We start from the raw sequence: 17,522 nt of genomic DNA, 5'->3' as shown, positions 1-17,522 counted from the left end.
ACTGCTCACTAAAAATTCTACGATGAGATACAATAGGTGGTGAAAAACACAAGCTGTTAAGGCTAAAATTGTGATATCGTTGGTCCTAATTCTAATAAAGACGCAGCATGCATATAAGCATGACCTCCAGAGTAGATTTAGGAACCTTTGATCACATAAGCATTAGTCCTAGCAATAAATTGAAATGCTTATGAAATTTCCCTCAACCAGTTTTGTGTTGGAACATGTGCGACTAGAATGTTCAACACTTATTCGTATTACATGTAATAGTCATAAAAGCTTTTGGAAGATTCACGTTACATGATCTAACGAACAGTCAATGGGATGATCAGAGAACTTGATCTTAACTTTCTTTTTTTTTGAGGCAATAATTTAAAACAAAAACACATTACGATTGAAAGTAAACAAACATGTGACCATTGAGTAAACGCATCAATTAAACCATTAATTATCGAAATGACCCCGCAGGATGAATGGATTGAGGTCACAAATAACTCCTTGTATCTTTGGCATAAAAGAGGAGACTCTAGAAGGTAGTTTAGATGGAGAAGGTTAACAATTTAGTTTTCTTGAGCACAAGAAATACAAAAATAACACCAGGTAAAGAACTTTCTGACCGTCAATTGATGTTCATGTGTATTTTCAATAATTCGTCGCTCATAGTTGTGAACCAGATTAACCACGAAATAATTCAAAGTATTAAACTTCTATAGGCTCGGACTCGGAGCGCTTTCCGGTGCTAAAATTTTTAAAAGAAAAATTCACCATCCTTATTTTTGTGAACTATTAGGCCAGATGAAAACTTGAAAATTTTTTCCAATATGATCTTCTGGTTTGAAACTTATGTAATGGTGAGACGAGTATTTCATATCTCTTTCATTTTGTTTCGCCATGTTCCTGTGCAGACGTGTATCTTGAAAAAACTTAGTAGCTTTTTTCGGATCTATTAGAATACAATGCATCATCAATATACAATTTTGTCCCATTTGAACATAATTGAATCTTCTAGGGTGCCCTCTATTACATTTGGCAAGTCAATATTGTATTAACATTATAAGTAGAGAAATATTTTTATAACACGAAGATGTGTGTGATGCGTGTCACAGTCCCCAAACACCATGCATCCATCTATGTTATCAAGTTTATTTTGTATGAAAAGTGACTGAAAAAATGAAATTTTAAGAATTAAGAAAGATAAGAATATTACAAGCATATTATATTAAAACTTTTAATTAAGTATATTAATTTGTTTCAAAATACCATAAACTGAGATAATTTAATAGTAACATTTCTCCCCAATCCAATGATCAATTTTGCACTAAAATCTAACAAAAGAAAATTGGAAACATCAACACAACATCCAAAGAGACTCCACTTAGCATCCATGATTTAAACAAATTCACTTCATTCACTTCCGTCAGTTTTTCCCTTTTTCCTTTATCGATGCCATTGTAAATCAACTAGGTTTTAGGTAGTGCGACCTATTCAAGACCAATGACCTTTTGTTTCCAACCTAAGTCAAAATATTGTCTTATTGGTTTTTATTATTTTGTTCAAACTTTCTTTATTCTTTGTTAACTTGTCTTTATTCTTTTATTGTCCATTTCCTTGATCTTTTCACACATTTGCTTTCAAACTTTGAAGGGATGATCCTCACTGGTCCTATAATTTTTTCCATCCCGACCCTTTTGTAAAACCCCCCAAAAGAGAGACATAAAAAATATTAGTGATTGATTTCAAAAAAAAAAATCAAAACAAAATATTAAAAAATAAATAATTCAAATATACTCATTATTAATTGATTAATATTACGTGAATTTCACAAAAAGAACACAAAATGTTCATGACTTCATCGCCTTTCCAGACAACAGAAAGCCTAACAAACTCCAAAAAAATTCATTCAACTTTCTTTTTCATTTTTTCTTTTTTTTCCTACCACTATCAGTATTCTCCTCTTCCTTCACTCTACTTCTTCTTCTTCTTATTATATTATTATTTTCTTCTCTTCTATTCCCCTTATTCCCTCCTGCCGCTTCCGGCTCCGGCTTTCCTTTTTCTTCTTCTTCTTTTTTTCTCTTCTTCTTTTCTTTCCTTCTTATTTTATCCTTCGTCCACTCTCATCCCCTCTCCTTGTACACCCCCTGCTCCTCACGTTCTCTCTTTCCTCTCTCCGACGCCTCGATTTCAGCGACGGATTTTCCGTCCCGATCGAAAATCAGAAGGACGAGATACCCACTGGACTCCATTTTTTTCGCTTCGCTGCTTACCACTTGACTCCATTCGCTTGCTGTCCGTCATTTCTACTGGATCGGATCGATAGTAGAGCGTCGTAGGCTATTCCCTGGGGTAAGCCTTTCCCCCTTTTTCTTTAAAGTTTTCTTGCAAAATATAACAAGCCCAATTTAACGAACGGACAGGAAACGACCACGAGAATCTATGGATTATCCTCTACAAGTCTAGTGGGACGAATTTTTTTCTGGGGGTGTCGGTTCGGGCCAAAATCTCCAGAATTTGGGGGGGGCGCGATTATTAAGAGTCGGCTTATTTTTAATTACTTAGCATTACTTTAGAAATGCTAAAATATTAAGCATCTCTGCTACTGAACTGGGATTTTTTGAAATTTAGGGCTCCGGTGAGCTTCGCGGTGTGATTTGTGACCCGCAGGGCAAATTTAAAAAAATTAATTGGGATATTTTACTAGTTAAATAAAGTATTAAATTTGAGGTTAAATGGAGCCTAAGGACGGCTAAGAGTATTATTTGTGGCGAAATTATTAATTAATCTGAGTGAAAAATGTAAATTGCAGGAATTAAATTTCGGGCGCCAAGGGCGTTAATTTTGGGTTCTACTACGGAATTTCTGAATAGTCAGTATGAATAAACTAAACAGAATTTTTCATAAAATTATATTGATTTGATATTTATATTTTCAGAAAAGCATAGGTTATATTGTTTATTTACGCATGAAATTACGATTGGGAAACTACTTCATGATGATTAATATGTTTGTATGTGGCGAATAATATTTCAAAGTCCGAAATTCATCACTTTTTAGAATATGAAGTATGACTTTTAACAGCATATGTGTGGCATGAATATTATTTTATGTGAAATGTATTATGATGTGAAAGATTTTACGAACCAAGCATGATTTCAGGCATTTATGAAAATATGAGTGATGTTGTGATGGTTTTGACGATTGTGTGATAAATGAGGTATTTTCAGTATATATATACCTGAAACAATTTTGGGCGCGTGGCCATATATTTATGTTATCGGCACAAGGCCGTATTTATGTTTTTGGCGCGAGGCCATATATTTATGTTATCGGCACGAGGCCGTATTTATGTTATTGGCACGAGGCCGTATTTATGTTATTGGCGCGAGGCCACGTATTTATATTTTCGGCACGAGGCCGTATCTATGTTTTCGGCACGAGGCCGTAATGATGTTACGTATGATCATGTATTATATGTTTTCACAACCAGGATGTTGGTTTAGTTCAGACCAGGAGCTCGGTACCGTAGCTATGGGTTCATTTTGGCACGAGGCCTTATTAGTGCTACCGTCCCACGAGGGGATGGGAGATGGATAGTCGATGTGGCTTTCAGTAGAGTGTGGACGTCCACCTGGCAGTCCGGACCAGGGTGTGGCGGGCTCATCGTACTTACAGACATATTTGATTCGACAGTGGTCGGCCAGCCATTGTCGGGTCCCGCCTTCGGGCTGCACAACCCGTCATGGGGGGTAATACATGACACCAGCTAGCTAGTCATCCTGGGTTTATTTTTAGTACTACAGTTATAACAAATGATTTTATGGATGATATGAATTATTAACAGATGTGAAAATATATGTTTACCCAGTACGATATGATGATGTTTATGGAATTATGAAATGTACTATATACGTATAAATGCATTAAATATTCATGTTGCCACACAGCTGTATTTAGTTTATTTTCCCTTACTGAGAAGTGTCTCACCCCCAATATTATTACATTTTTCAGGAGTCCCTGAGAGACCGGCGGGTCAAGGCCGCCGTTGAGATTAGTGAGATTACCCCGTGAGGAGGGTAAGATTTTGTACTAGGGTTAGAATTATTTTGTGTTTGACCCTAGAGATATTTTGATGTATGTGAGGATGTATAGAATGCTCTGGTATTATATTTTATGACGGGATGTTTGAGATTTTATGTGTACTGCTGCTAGGTTTTCCGCTGTGTATGACAGGTGTCCCCGTTACCCACGGGTTCGGGTTGACCATTTTATTTAGTATGTGATATTTTATGTTAACAAATTGAGGGACGTTACATTTGGTATCAGAGCCTAGGATACTAGGTTCTGTAGACTCTAGAGTGCAGCAGTAATAATACCAGAGTATAGGATAAAAGGATTTGAGGTCTGGTTTTGTTGTCTAGATGCAGGACTTCCGTGGTGGTTTGTATGATTTTCCTGGGGTGACGATTTCAGGAAATTCATTGTAAACTATCGTCGGGTCGGGTATCTAGGTTGCAGGATTGAACCTTGAATTGAGATTAGGAGTGAGAAGTTAATTAGGAGAATATACTATATGAGTTGGGGGATACACGTAGGAAAGAGGTTTTGAGTTAAGTTATTTCTTCTTTTCAGGATGGACCACGGTGGAAATAGTGCCCACGCTAGTGGGAGTGAGGGCGCTGGACCCTCAGGCGCTGCGGGGTAGTGATTCAGATGCAGTCTTACGCAGCGTAGCACAGCAGGTTATGGCAGAAATTGCCAGGAGTTCGAGAGAACAAGGTGGTCCGTCTGTAGGCCACGGTTGTACGATCGAGAAGTTCATAAAGATGAATCCTCCAGCTTTCTCAGGGGGAACGGATCCTGCAGTCGCTGAGAATTGGGTGCAGGAGATGGAGAAAATTTTTGCAGTGCTGCAGTGTTCAGAGGAGCAGAAGGTGCTGTTCGCCACCTACAGATTGACTGGAGAGGCCGAGAGATGGTGGTCAGCAGTGAGATTGTTAGAGCAGCAGAGGACTATACCTGTAGAGATGACTTGGGGGCGATTTAGAGAGATATTCTTCGACAGGTATTTTCCAGCCTCTTCTAGGGAGGCTAAGATTACGGAGTTCCTGAATCTGAAGCAGGGACAGCTGTCAGTACAGCAGTACGCGGCGAGGTTCATCGAACTATCTCGCTTCGCCCCGTACATTATTCCAGATGAGGTGAAGAAGGTACGACAGTTTGAAAGAGGTTTGAGGAGAGAAATTTATAAGCAGGTATCGATTCTGAAGTTGCAGGATTTTACTGAACTAGTGGATAGAGCCACTATAGCAGAGACTGGAGAGCAATTGGAGGCTGAGGAGCAGAGGCAGAAGAAGAGATCCATACCTTCTGATTTCCAGCAGGGAGCCGACCGTGCCGCGTGGAAGAGAGGTGGCTATTATAGGGACCGGAGACAGAAGACCGGGAATCGCGGTTTCCAGGGTGCACAGCCATCTCCCGCTTGCCCATCTTGCGGGAAGAAACACCTGGGAGAGTGTCGTGCTGGGCGAGGTGTCTGCTACAGGTGCGGGGAGCCGGGACATATGATGAGGGAGTGTCCGACACAGATTGGTACTGTTCCTAGACCTGCACGAGGAGGTTACCAGGCACCACGAGGAGGCCAGCAGAGGAATACGGCCCCAGCTAGAGTTTTTGCTTTGACACCGGGTGATGCTGAGGCGGCAGGAGATGTGGTGACAGGTACTGTTTCAATACTGTCATTTAAAGCTACTGTTTTGTTTGATTCTGGGGCGACGCATTCATTTATCGCCTGGGATTATGTTAAATTGTGTGGGTTTGAGCCTCAGCAGTTAGAAATTAGTTTGTCTGTTGCTACGCCAACTGGAACCGTAGGGGTATGTAGGAAGGTACTCAGGGACTGTCCAGTGGATATTCAAGGGAGGTATTTGTTAGCTAATTTGGTGATTTTAGACATGCATGGGTTTGAGGTGATCTTGGGCATGGATTGGCTAGCTGCCCACTATGCTAGCATTGATTGCCGTCAGAGAGTGGTAGTGTTTAGACCTCCAGAGGGACAGGAGTACAGATTTGTGGGATCACATGTGCGCACCCCACCTCAGTTATTATCGGCTATCCAAGCGTGTAGATTGCTATCAGAAGGTTGTCAGGGATATTTAGCCTATGTGAAGACTGTATCAGAAGGCGAACTGAGGGTGGAGGATATCCCAGTGGTGAGAGATTTCCCTGATGTATTTCCAGAGGATTTGCCGGGACTACCTCCTGATCGTGAGGTAGAGTTTGTTATTGATCTGGTTCCGGGGACAACACCGATTTCGAAGGCGCCGTATAGAATGGCACCGGCAGAGCTAAAAGAATTGAAAGAGCAGTTGCAGGAGCTGTTAGATAAGGGGTTCATTCGGCCCAGTGTGTCACCCTGGGGAGCACCAGTTTTGTTTGTGAGGAAGAAGGATGGCTCGATGAGATTGTGCATCGACTATCGAGAAATAAATAAAGTAACTATCAAGAATAAATACCCGCTCCCGCGTATTGATGATTTGTTTGACCAGTTACAGGGGACACAGGTCTTTTCGAAGATAGATTTACGCTCCGGGTACCATCAGGTGAAAGTCAGGGCGGAAGATGTTCTGAAGACGGCATTTAGAACACGGTATGGTCACTATGAATTTCTAGTTATGCCATTTGGGTTGACGAATGCTCCTGCGGTGTTTATGGATCTTATGAACAGGGCTTTTCACCAGTATTTGGATCAGTTTGTGGTAGTATTTATTGATGATATACTGGTATATTCGAAGAGTGCAGAGGAGCATGAGGAGCATTTGAGTATAGTGTTGCAGGTGCTGCGAGAGAAGAAGCTATATGCAAAACTCAAGAAGTGTGAGTTCTGGCTGGAACAGGTTACCTTCCTTGGACACGTTGTATCCAAGGGTGGTATTTCTGTTGATCCGAGTAAGATTGAGGCGGTAGTTGACTGGGTACGACCAAAGAACGTGCACGAGATCAGGAGTTTCCTAGGATTGGCTGGGTACTACCGCAGGTTTGTTGAGGGCTTTTCTCGATTATCAGGCCCGTTGACCAGATTGACTAGGAAAGGAGCGAAGTTTGAGTGGTCTGATGAATGTGAGCAGAGCTTCCAGGAGTTAAAGCAGCGACTCATCACTGCGCCTGTGTTGACGATTCCTTCAGGAGAAGAGGGGTTCGTAATTTACAGTGATGCGTCCCATAAAGGGCTCGGATGCGTGTTGATGCAGCGGGGGAGAGTGATAGCCTATGCCTCACGACAGTTGAAAGAATATGAGAAGAACTACCCTACCCACGATTTGGAGTTGGCGGCGGTTGTTTACGCGCTGAAGATTTGGAGGCACTATCTATATGGGGGTAGGTGTGAGATATTTACTGACCATAAGAGTTTAAAGTATTTCTTCACGCAGAAGGAATTGAATATGAGGCAGAGGAGATGGTTGGAGCTAATAAAGGATTACGAACTGCACTATTAGCTACCACCCGGGAAAGGCTAATGTGGTTGCTGATGCTTTGAGTCGGAAATCAGTGGAATCATCTGTATCTGCAGTGGGCATTCAGCATCCGATTCAGATGGATCTAGAGAGGCTCGGTGTGGAGCTGGTAGAGGGTGATCACCAGGCGTTCATTGCTGACTTGGTTTTGCAGCCGACTCTACAGGAGAGGATTAAAGCAGCTCAGAGGAATGATGCAGAACTAGTAGAGCTTATGGGAAAGGTACAGGATGGTCAGGAATCAGAGTTCAGCATTTCAGATGATGGAGCCCTGAGGTTCCATACCAGGTTATGTGTTCCTGCCGATCCTGGGATCAAGAAAGTCATTCTGGAGGAAGCACATCGATCCCTATATACTGTACATCCGGGTAGCACTAAAATGTACAAGGATCTCCGAGAGTCCTTCTGGTGGAGCAACATGAAAAGGGAGATAGCTCAGTTTGTGGGTCAGTGTTTGACGTGCCAGCAAGTGAAGGCTGAACATCAGAGACCGGCGGGATCGTTGCAGCCACTCCACATTCCTGAGTGGAAGTGGGAGCATATAGCGATGGATTTCGTCTCAGGATTATCGCCAGCATTGCATGGACAGGACGCTATTTGGGTAGTGGTGGATCGATTGACGAAGACTGCCCACTTTTTGCCGATCAGAGTTAGCTACTCCATGGACAGATTGGCTGAGTTATACATCCAGGAGATAGTTAGACTCCACGGCGTCCCAGTGTCCATAGTTTCAGATAGAGACCCACGGTTTACATCTCGTTTTTGGAAGAGTCTGCAAGGGGCCATGGGTTCTCAGTTGTCGTTCAGCACAGCTTTTCATCCTCAGACAGATGGACAGACAGAGAGGACGATACAGATTTTGGAGGATATGCTACGAGCATGTGTGCTGGATTTTGGAGGTCGTTGGATGCAGTATTTGCCACTGGTTGAGTTTGCGTATAACAACAGCTACCAGGCCAGCATTGGGATGGCACCGTATGAGGCACTGTATGGCAGGAGGTGTCGATCCCCATTGTACTGGGATGAGGTTGGAGAGAGACAGGTATTGGGGCCGGAGTTGATACAGCAGACTCAGGATAAAGTCAGACTCATCAGAGACAGGATCAGGACAGCGCAGAGCCGGCAGAAAAGTTATGCTGATACTCGTCGGCGAGAATTGGAGTTTGACACAGGAGATCACGTGTTCCTGAAGGTGGCACCGCTGAAGGGTGTTATGAGGTTCGGGAGGAAGGGTAAGCTGAGCCCTAGGTATATTGGACCATTCGAGATTCTTGAGAGAGTGGGTCCAGTTGCCTATCGTTTGGCATTACCACCGGTCCTATCTAGGATCCATGACGTATTCCACGTTTCTATGCTGAGGAAATACGTCCCAGACCCCTCCCATGTGATTAGATATGAAGCACTGGAATTGGGCGATACTTTAGTTTATGAGGAAGTGCCAGTGCAGATTCTTGACTGGAAGGAACAGGAGCTACGCACGAAGAAGATTCCACTGGTAAAAGTTCTGTGGCGCAACCATGCCATTGAGGAGGCTTCTTGGGAACTAGAGGATAAGATGCGCCAGAGATATCCGCACTTATTCAGTGGAGTTAGAGTTGAGCCAGTTAAGTGAATGGAATATTGTTGTAGTTTTTATTTGTATAGTGTAACATAAGATAGATAAAGTTTTTAGTTTTGAAACATGAATGGTTTTGGGAGAATTTTGACTAGTTGTAATCTCCCAGAGCCCTCATTGTAACCACGGTATTCCTCCGCCATAAGTGAGGGTAATTAATAAAAATAAGAAGTGGTTTCGCTAAGAAAGGGAAATAGGGGAATGGCAAATTTCGAGGACGAAATTTTTATAAGGTGGGGAGAATGTAAAAACCCCAAAAAGAGATATAAAATATTAGTGGATTGATTTCAAAAAAAAAAAATAAAAAAAAATATTAAAAATAAATAATTAAAAATAATAATAATTATTAATTAATTAATTATTAAATGAATTTAAAAAAAAAAGAAAAAAAAAATAATTAATTAATTAATCGAATTTAAAAGAAAAAGAAAAAGAAAAAAAAAAGAAAAAAAATTAATTAAAATTTATTTTTATTTTTATTTTTTTTTTTAATAAAATATATTATTATTAATATTAATTAAATATACTTATTATTATTATTATTATTATTATTATTATTATTATTATTAACATTATTACATCCTGAAGCTTCCAGCTTCAGGATTTCTTTTTCTTCTTCTTCTTCTTTTCTTCTTCTTCTTTACTTTTCCTTTCTTTATTTTTATCCTTCTGCAACTCTCAGAACACTCTCTCTCTCCTCACGTTCTCTCTCCCTCTCTCCTCGATTTCGCGACGGATTTTCGCCCGATCGAAAATCCGAAGATACCACTGGACTCCATTCGCTGCTGCCGTCATTTCTACTGGAGCGGATCGATAGTAGGAGCGGCGTAGGCATATTCCCTGGGGTAAGCCATTTCCCCCTTTTTCTTTAATTTCTTGCAAAATATAAGCCCAATTGACGAACGGACACCACCACGAGAATCTAGGGATGATTCTCTACAAGTCTAGTGGGACGGAATTTTCGTGGGGGTGTCGGGCCAAAACTCCAAATTTGGGGTGCGGCGATTATTAAGGGGCTTATTTTTAATTAATTAGCATTAATTTAGAAATGCTAAAATATTAAGCATCTGCGACTGAAATGGGATTTTTGAAATTTAGGGCTCGGGTGAGCGTCGCGGGTGTAATTTTGGGACCCGCAGGCAAAATTTAAAAAATTAAGTAGGGATATTAAATAATAGTTTAAATATTAATTTGAGGTATATGGAGCCTAAGGAAGGCTAGATGAGTATTATTTTGGAGAAATAGATTAATTAATCTGAGGAAAAATGTAAATTGCAGGAATTAAATTTCGGGCGCCAAGGGCGTGAAATTTTGGGTTCTAAGGAATTTCTGAATAGTCAGGTAAGGGAATAAACTAAAGCAGTAATTTTTCATACAAATTATTATTGATTATGAGTAAATTTATTTTCAGAAAAGCATAGGTTATATTGTGTATTACGCATGAAATGTACGATTGGGAAAATACTGCTATGATGATTAAAATGTATATGTATGTATGAGATATAAATAATTCACGTTTTTAGAATATGAAGTATGACTTTTAACAGCATATGTGTGGCATGAATATTATTTTATGTGAAATGTATTATGATGTGAAAGATTTTACGAACCAAGCATGATTTCAGGCATTTATGAAAATATGAGTGATGTTGTGATGGTTTTGACGATTGTGTGATAAATGAGGTATTTTCAGTATATATATACCTGAAACAATTTTGGCGCGAGGCCATATATTTATGTTATCGGCACAAGGCCGTATTTATGTTTTTGGCGCGAGGCCATATATTTATGTTATCGGCACGAGGCCGTATTTATGTTATTGGCACGAGGCCGTATTTATGTTATTGGCGCGAGGCCACGTATTTATATTTTCGGCACGAGGCCGTATCTATGTTTTCGGCACGAGGCCGTAATGATGTTACGTATGATCATGTATTATATGTTTTCACAACCAGGATGTTGGTTTAGTTCAGACCAGGAGCTCGGTACCGTAGCTATGGGTTCATTTTGGCACGAGGCCTTATTAGTGCTACCGTCCCACGAGGGGATGGGAGATGGATAGTCGATGTGGCTTTCAGTAGAGTGTGGACGTCCACCTGGCAGTCCGGACCAGGGTGTGGCGGGCTCATCGTACTTACAGACATATTTGATTCGACAGTGGTCGGCCAGCCATTGTCGGGTCCCGCCTTCGGGCTGCACAACCCGTCATGGGGGGTAATACATGACACCAGCTAGCTAGTCATCCTGGGTTTATTTTTAGTACTACAGTTATAACAAATGATTTTATGGATGATATGAATTATTAACAGATGTGAAAATATATGTTTACCCAGTACGATATGATGATGTTTATGGAATTATGAAATGTACTATATACGTATAAATGCATTAAATATTCATGTTGCCACACAGCTGTATTTAGTTTATTTTCCCTTACTGAGAAGTGTCTCACCCCCAATATTATTACATTTTTCAGGAGTCCCTGAGAGACCGGCGGGTCAAGGCCGCCGTTGAGATTAGTGAGATTACCCCGTGAGGAGGGTAAGATTTTGTACTAGGGTTAGAATTATTTTGTGTTTGACCCTAGAGATATTTTGATGTATGTGAGGATGTATAGAATGCTCTGGTATTATATTTTATGACGGGATGTTTGAGATTTTATGTGTACTGCTGCTAGGTTTTCCGCTGTGTATGACAGGTGTCCCCGTTACCCACGGGTTCGGGTTGACCATTTTATTTAGTATGTGATATTTTATGTTAACAAATTGAGGGACGTTACACCTTTTACCACCATGACCTCATCCACGACTTTGAGAAAAAGTCACATTCACTTTGGAGAATGGTATTAAGCTAGTTAGACGAGATGGATAATTTTTCAACAAAAACTCATTATTTTGTTCAGCCACCAGTAAACAAGAAATTAGTTCAAAATATTTTGTAAATCTACGCTCTCGATATTGCTGCTACAGGAGCACATTCGAGACATGAAAAGTCGAATATATTTTTTCTAACATATCATCATCAGTAATTTTTTCTCCACATTATTTCAATTGAGAGCTAATTTTAAATAAGACTGAATTATATTTCACTTATAATTTTAAAATCTTACAGTCGCAAGTGTATCCAATCATATCGAACTTTTGGAAAAATTACCATTTTTGGTGTCCATATCTCCCCTACAAGTTGTTAGGACACACCACTATATATCCCTGGCCTCGCCTTTTACTTTTCATTTAATATTCCTATCAAAAGCAGCGGAGAGAGTCTTCACGCATGGGCCTTGCATGCCCGAGTCTTGTCACATGCAAATGCATGGCCCAGCGTCCCCATTAAAGTTCCCTTTTACACAGCTGCCCGAGACCCCTCTTCACCCAGCGCGCGGCCCTTTGCTTCAGTTCCAATACACGGCCTTCAGTTCATGGGCCTATCACATTAACACTACCCAGCGCCTAGCCACTTTGCCTTCACGTGGTCTTGTCACCCAGGCCCATGCACGCGGCTCCCTTGGAGAAAGGAATTTCCCAGGCCCACCTTCTCAATTTATTCTAGCCGCCTCCAATAGCATGGCCTTTCAATTTCATGACGCACTATCCATGTATATTTTAATTTCGACTTTAATTTTTAAAAATTATCTTACAATAATATAACATAAATATCCACAAATTTAGGATATAAATAAAAGAATTTAAGCTCAATAATTAAAATATTAAACATAATTAAATATTTAATTAACACGATAACACTTAAATTAATGTATTTAAATATTTAATTACCAACTTTTACAATGGGCTAAGCAGAGAGAACGATTGATTGTCATGGAGTAGGAGAGACGCATATCAGTGATTTTGATTTGATATGGACAAAGGCTCTTATCTTCCCTCGACCATGATGAAGATAAGATTTGTTGAGTCACGTCCAAAAAGATAAGGAAAAGAAATTCATGAGAAGATCGCAATCGTTGCATCAGGCAAGGAGAATTAACTTCAAAAGAAAAGCACAAGAATAATTTATATAATTAATTGAATAGATTAATATTGAAATATAAAAGATTTCTCACTAAACACAACACTACAAGTGGATGCTATTCTTGTCTGTCGACAACAAAATATTATTCTCCATTGGATTATCCCACTTCAAGGAGCTTTCAGAATATCCCATCAAAAGAAAGGGTGCAACATGAAGCCATGTAATTAGATAAATAAATCAATACTTTTAACTGTAAAGGGTTGTCAAATAAATGAAACATTATCAGTCGTTGACACCCTAATTATGTTGACAAAAGATCTCCACCAATTACAAGAGATGAGTAATCCGCAGGAATGTCAGTACCAGTAGCCTTTCATGGGTTTTCTCCATGCTACCTAATGGCTATGTGCCAATTCTTGTCATTTATGCAAGATCAAAATCTTTAACTGCATCATTCGTTTATTCATTCATCCAGAATAGACCCATTTGACTTGGCCCTAATTTTCAGAAAAGTAGACAAATTTTATTACACTACAAAGGGGAAAAGAAAAATCTTGATACAGTCTCCATTCTTTAAATGCCATAATGGACTCGAAAATTTTGCTGACAAGACATTCTCCACCAAGCCAACTGATATTTTCTCCCAATTATGACAATTTTTGGGTTAAGGATTCAGCCGAATCGACCAAAACATCACATTTATGGTTTTGCCCCACAAATCCACCCTGTTTGGCTGAGAAGAACTAGTCTCTTGCAACTTCTGCATAAGCTGCCCTGGCCTATTCACAGGATATGTGATTGTAGAAAGAAAACGCATCCTCTTTCAACATATATTGCTTGCTATTTAAAAGCTACAACAGCTACAATGCAGCCGCGAGCAGTTAAATAAGCCAGGAAATGAATTGAACGAGAATGAATTGGCCTTCCACAACAAAAGAATGTGAAAAATCCAAAGAACAATCAACTGGAGGATGACTTTAACCATTACAGAACATAGGCTAAAGAATAAGAGAAAATGTTGAGGCTCGAGAAAAGGAAGTAGAATGAACCAGAGCCATGGAGTTGTGAGGGTCTCCATCATGCCTAGAATTGGAAGAAAGGTTCCATGGCCCGAGGAAATCATTACGGAAAATACGATTACGCACATTCAGTATCATGCATGAACTATTTTCTTCCAACCAAACAATGCTAAAATGTTACTTATATTGACAATATGAAAGCATCTTAACAGCCAACGACAGTTATACTTGTTTAGAAGCAAACCTACTTGTCCTCTAGTTTTCTCTTCACATTTGCTTGTTAAAGTTCAGAACATAACAGAGAAAACATGCATACAACAGAATCCAACAACAAAATGCTTTCAAAGCAGTAATCAGCACTGGATAAGTGGAACAACTATTTACTAGAAAAAATATATATTGTTTTTTCAACCGAAAAAAAACAGGTATCTAACAAGCAATTCAAGAAAGCCTACAAAAATTTTGAGGCCACCTGCTCCCCATTCTAATCAACTCAATGAAAAGGCAAAGAAAACAGGGCATGCAAATACGTGCTAATTACTGCTTTTTCTCCACTTTCCTTTTTTTATAAGTAGAGGTAACAACCTCATAATTCAAGAATATGAAAGTATACCAAAAAAAAAATGGCTATCTTCAATCAGTTCAACAAGCCAATCTCCGTTGCTTTATTCCTGATTTTGCAGTAAAACTTATATCATCAGGTATAATTATAATACCTAAGTGAAGAATTAGTTCCCAAAACTCGTTCCATCTCCTACTTCATCTAAACAATTTTCTACGAAAATTTCAAATGTTGAAGCCCTCAGCACGAAGACACTTAAGATGAGCGTCAATCCATTTTGTACAAGCAGCTTCACCATACTCTACAATGCATTCATCTCTCAGCTTCTTAGTATCAGGACAAGCACAGCAAATCTTTTTCTTTGGCTTTGAATCTCCAGAAGCTTTAAAAGTTGATCCTTGGTCTTCCTGAGCCTGAGACCCTGGCAACGCCAAGGCAGAGGAAGGCTTTTGTATAGGCAACCCACCCATTAATGCAAGTCCCCTGAGAATTTGAACCTAATAAATAAAAAGGGATCGTAAAACTGAACTTACAGCACTGCAAAACACTGAAGGGCATTAGACTCATTAACAATAGCGAGTTAGCACTTAGCAGAAGATCAACATCTAGTTTTTGTCCCTTGGCAACATAAAAGGGGAGGAAAAAAAACGAGAAAATATTAGGGGCCTCAGTATGGTTTTCTCACCTAGCAAGACCACCAAAACAAACTTGTCTGCCAAAACCACACAGCAAACGTGGTTCTATCAAATCAAAGTAGATGCTTTCGTTTCCCCCTTAGATTGCAAATTATTTAATGGATTAACTTTCCAAATCAACACAAAACATTATTTTCTGTGGATTCTCTAGCTCACATGCTTACACTGAGAGACTAGTTGGTGTTCACACTTCACACTTGCCAACTATTGGAAAATAATTCTATTATTGCTGTGTTCATTACTCTAATCTAGAGCACGAATTAAGAAACAAATGATATAACTAAGCTCCTAGTTCAATATGTGTGCTTTTTCCATGAAACATCTGCTTGTGGATGATATTGATGAGAGAGAAAAACAATCATGAAAATCTAAATTCTTTTGTTTCTTTCCCAATAACTGAGTTCCAAGTCCGCATGCGTATTTTTTTTCCCCAAAACATCAGCTAGTGGACAATATTTACAGAAAAGCAATTACAAAAATTCAAACTCTGAACATATTTCTCTAGTTTCACAACATCGTATATCGAATTCAAGAAGAAGATTTCAAATACGGGGCAGATAAACTAAGGACACAGTATTGAAATTTGAACACAAAAAAGGTTTCTGATTTGACAATTTGAGCAGAAAAATGCACAAATAACATAATTCAGGCATATCAAAGTAGCAAATTTACAAAGAGAAACAATACTCCCCATATTTTGAAGCAAAATACTCAAAAAAAAAAAAAAAATAGCTCGGCCATATTAGATCGGAACAGGATTTCACGAAAAAATCAGGGTACCTCAAGTTTCAAATAAAAGAAATAGGGCTTTAGCATGAGTAGACTTCAAAAACGAATAACATGAAAAAAACAAAAACAAATAAAGAAAAACGAAAAAGAAAAAGCAGGGCTTCACCATCTATTCTTCTGCTACGGAGAGTAAATACACAAGAAAAAATGAGAATAAGAAGGAATACTGGAACTCGAAGAAGAAGAATTCAAACACCGGAAAATCTCGTCTTAGATTTCATACCGAAAATTGTCAGAGATCGTCACAGAAGCATCGTCAAAGCTCCAGCGGCGAACCGTGGGTAGGGTTTCGGGGTTGGCAGTAGGACTGTAGGAGGATGACGCTGCTAGAAGAGCTACAGTTCTTTTGACTCCTCGGGGGCAATTTCGTCCCTAGGTAAAGAAACAGAGGACTATATTGTCCGAACGAATCGATTCTAGAGATTACCAACCGGTAGAGATGGAAATTAGATCAGCAAATTTGAAAATAACACTTTTTAAGAATTATATATTAATAAGAATTATATAAGAAAAGTATAAACATATTTTTAAAAATAATATGCAATCTTTAAAAAAAATTAGAAATTTAACAAAATCAAACTAAAGTAGGGCTTTAGGTATGAATTTGAAATTTAAATTTAGACTTGTGTGAATTAAAATTTTATTAAATTTCTTTAAATACACACAAATTTGAATCCAAACTATAGAAAGTAAATTTTGAATCCAAAGGAAAATCATACATAACTTTAATTTGCTTTTTCTATAGAAATTGACAAGAATTTTTTTTTTATGCTCAAATATTAAATAACATATGATTTTTAAACTCAAATTAGACAAGCTGGTCTGATCGGGTCTGATCCAAAACAATCAACTAGTTGGTTTGATTACCTCTTTAAACTCGATTTTTAAGATAATTGGAATTGAAATCAGAAAGCCAAAACCTGCAACCTCGGGTAGAAGAAGAGAGGAAGTTACTGTTGAATTCAGTATCCCTTGTGGTTTACACATGATATATATAGTAAATAAATAATTTAGTATATTATAGAAAAGGTAACTTATATTTGCATACAACAATATAAGTAAACTTTCATTAATTTAATTAAATCAAAATCTTCCTTTTCCTTCTAAGATTTTTATTTGACAAATGTTAGTAATAGTTCTTATTAACAATTAAGTTCCAAGAATTTTTTTAAAAATAATATATGTATAAGAATTTTGTTTAAATTGCTATTAGAAAATAAAAATATATAGCAATTGACTATTAGAAGATTACGACTAATTTCTTTAAAATATACTTAAGATAAGTGTAATATTATCAATAAATTATATATATAAGTCATGCTACAAGTTCGACCACTGTTTGACCCACCGATCTGATTGGTTCGA

General features: G+C 38.7%; 1 long non-coding RNA gene across 1 annotated transcript; it reads right to left on the bottom strand.

Annotated features, from left to right (window-relative positions):
* Window positions 1–14,638: 14,638 nt before the first annotated feature.
* LOC131154002 (uncharacterized) lies at window positions 14,639–16,613 on the bottom strand. Its single transcript, XR_009136303.1, has 2 exons — window positions 16,381–16,613; window positions 14,639–15,170 (listed from the first exon to the last, which is right to left on the bottom strand). It is a non-coding gene; the product is annotated as an uncharacterized LOC131154002 (long non-coding RNA).
* Between the last annotated feature and the right edge of the window lie 909 nt (window positions 16,614–17,522).

The sequence above is a fragment of the Malania oleifera genome, chromosome 1 (genome assembly GCF_029873635.1).
Source record: "Malania oleifera isolate guangnan ecotype guangnan chromosome 1, ASM2987363v1, whole genome shotgun sequence".
Lineage (NCBI taxonomy): Eukaryota > Viridiplantae > Streptophyta > Magnoliopsida > Santalales > Ximeniaceae > Malania > Malania oleifera.
The sequence above is the reverse complement of the archived record's forward strand: the minus strand, read 5'-3'. Positions and strand labels throughout refer to the sequence as shown.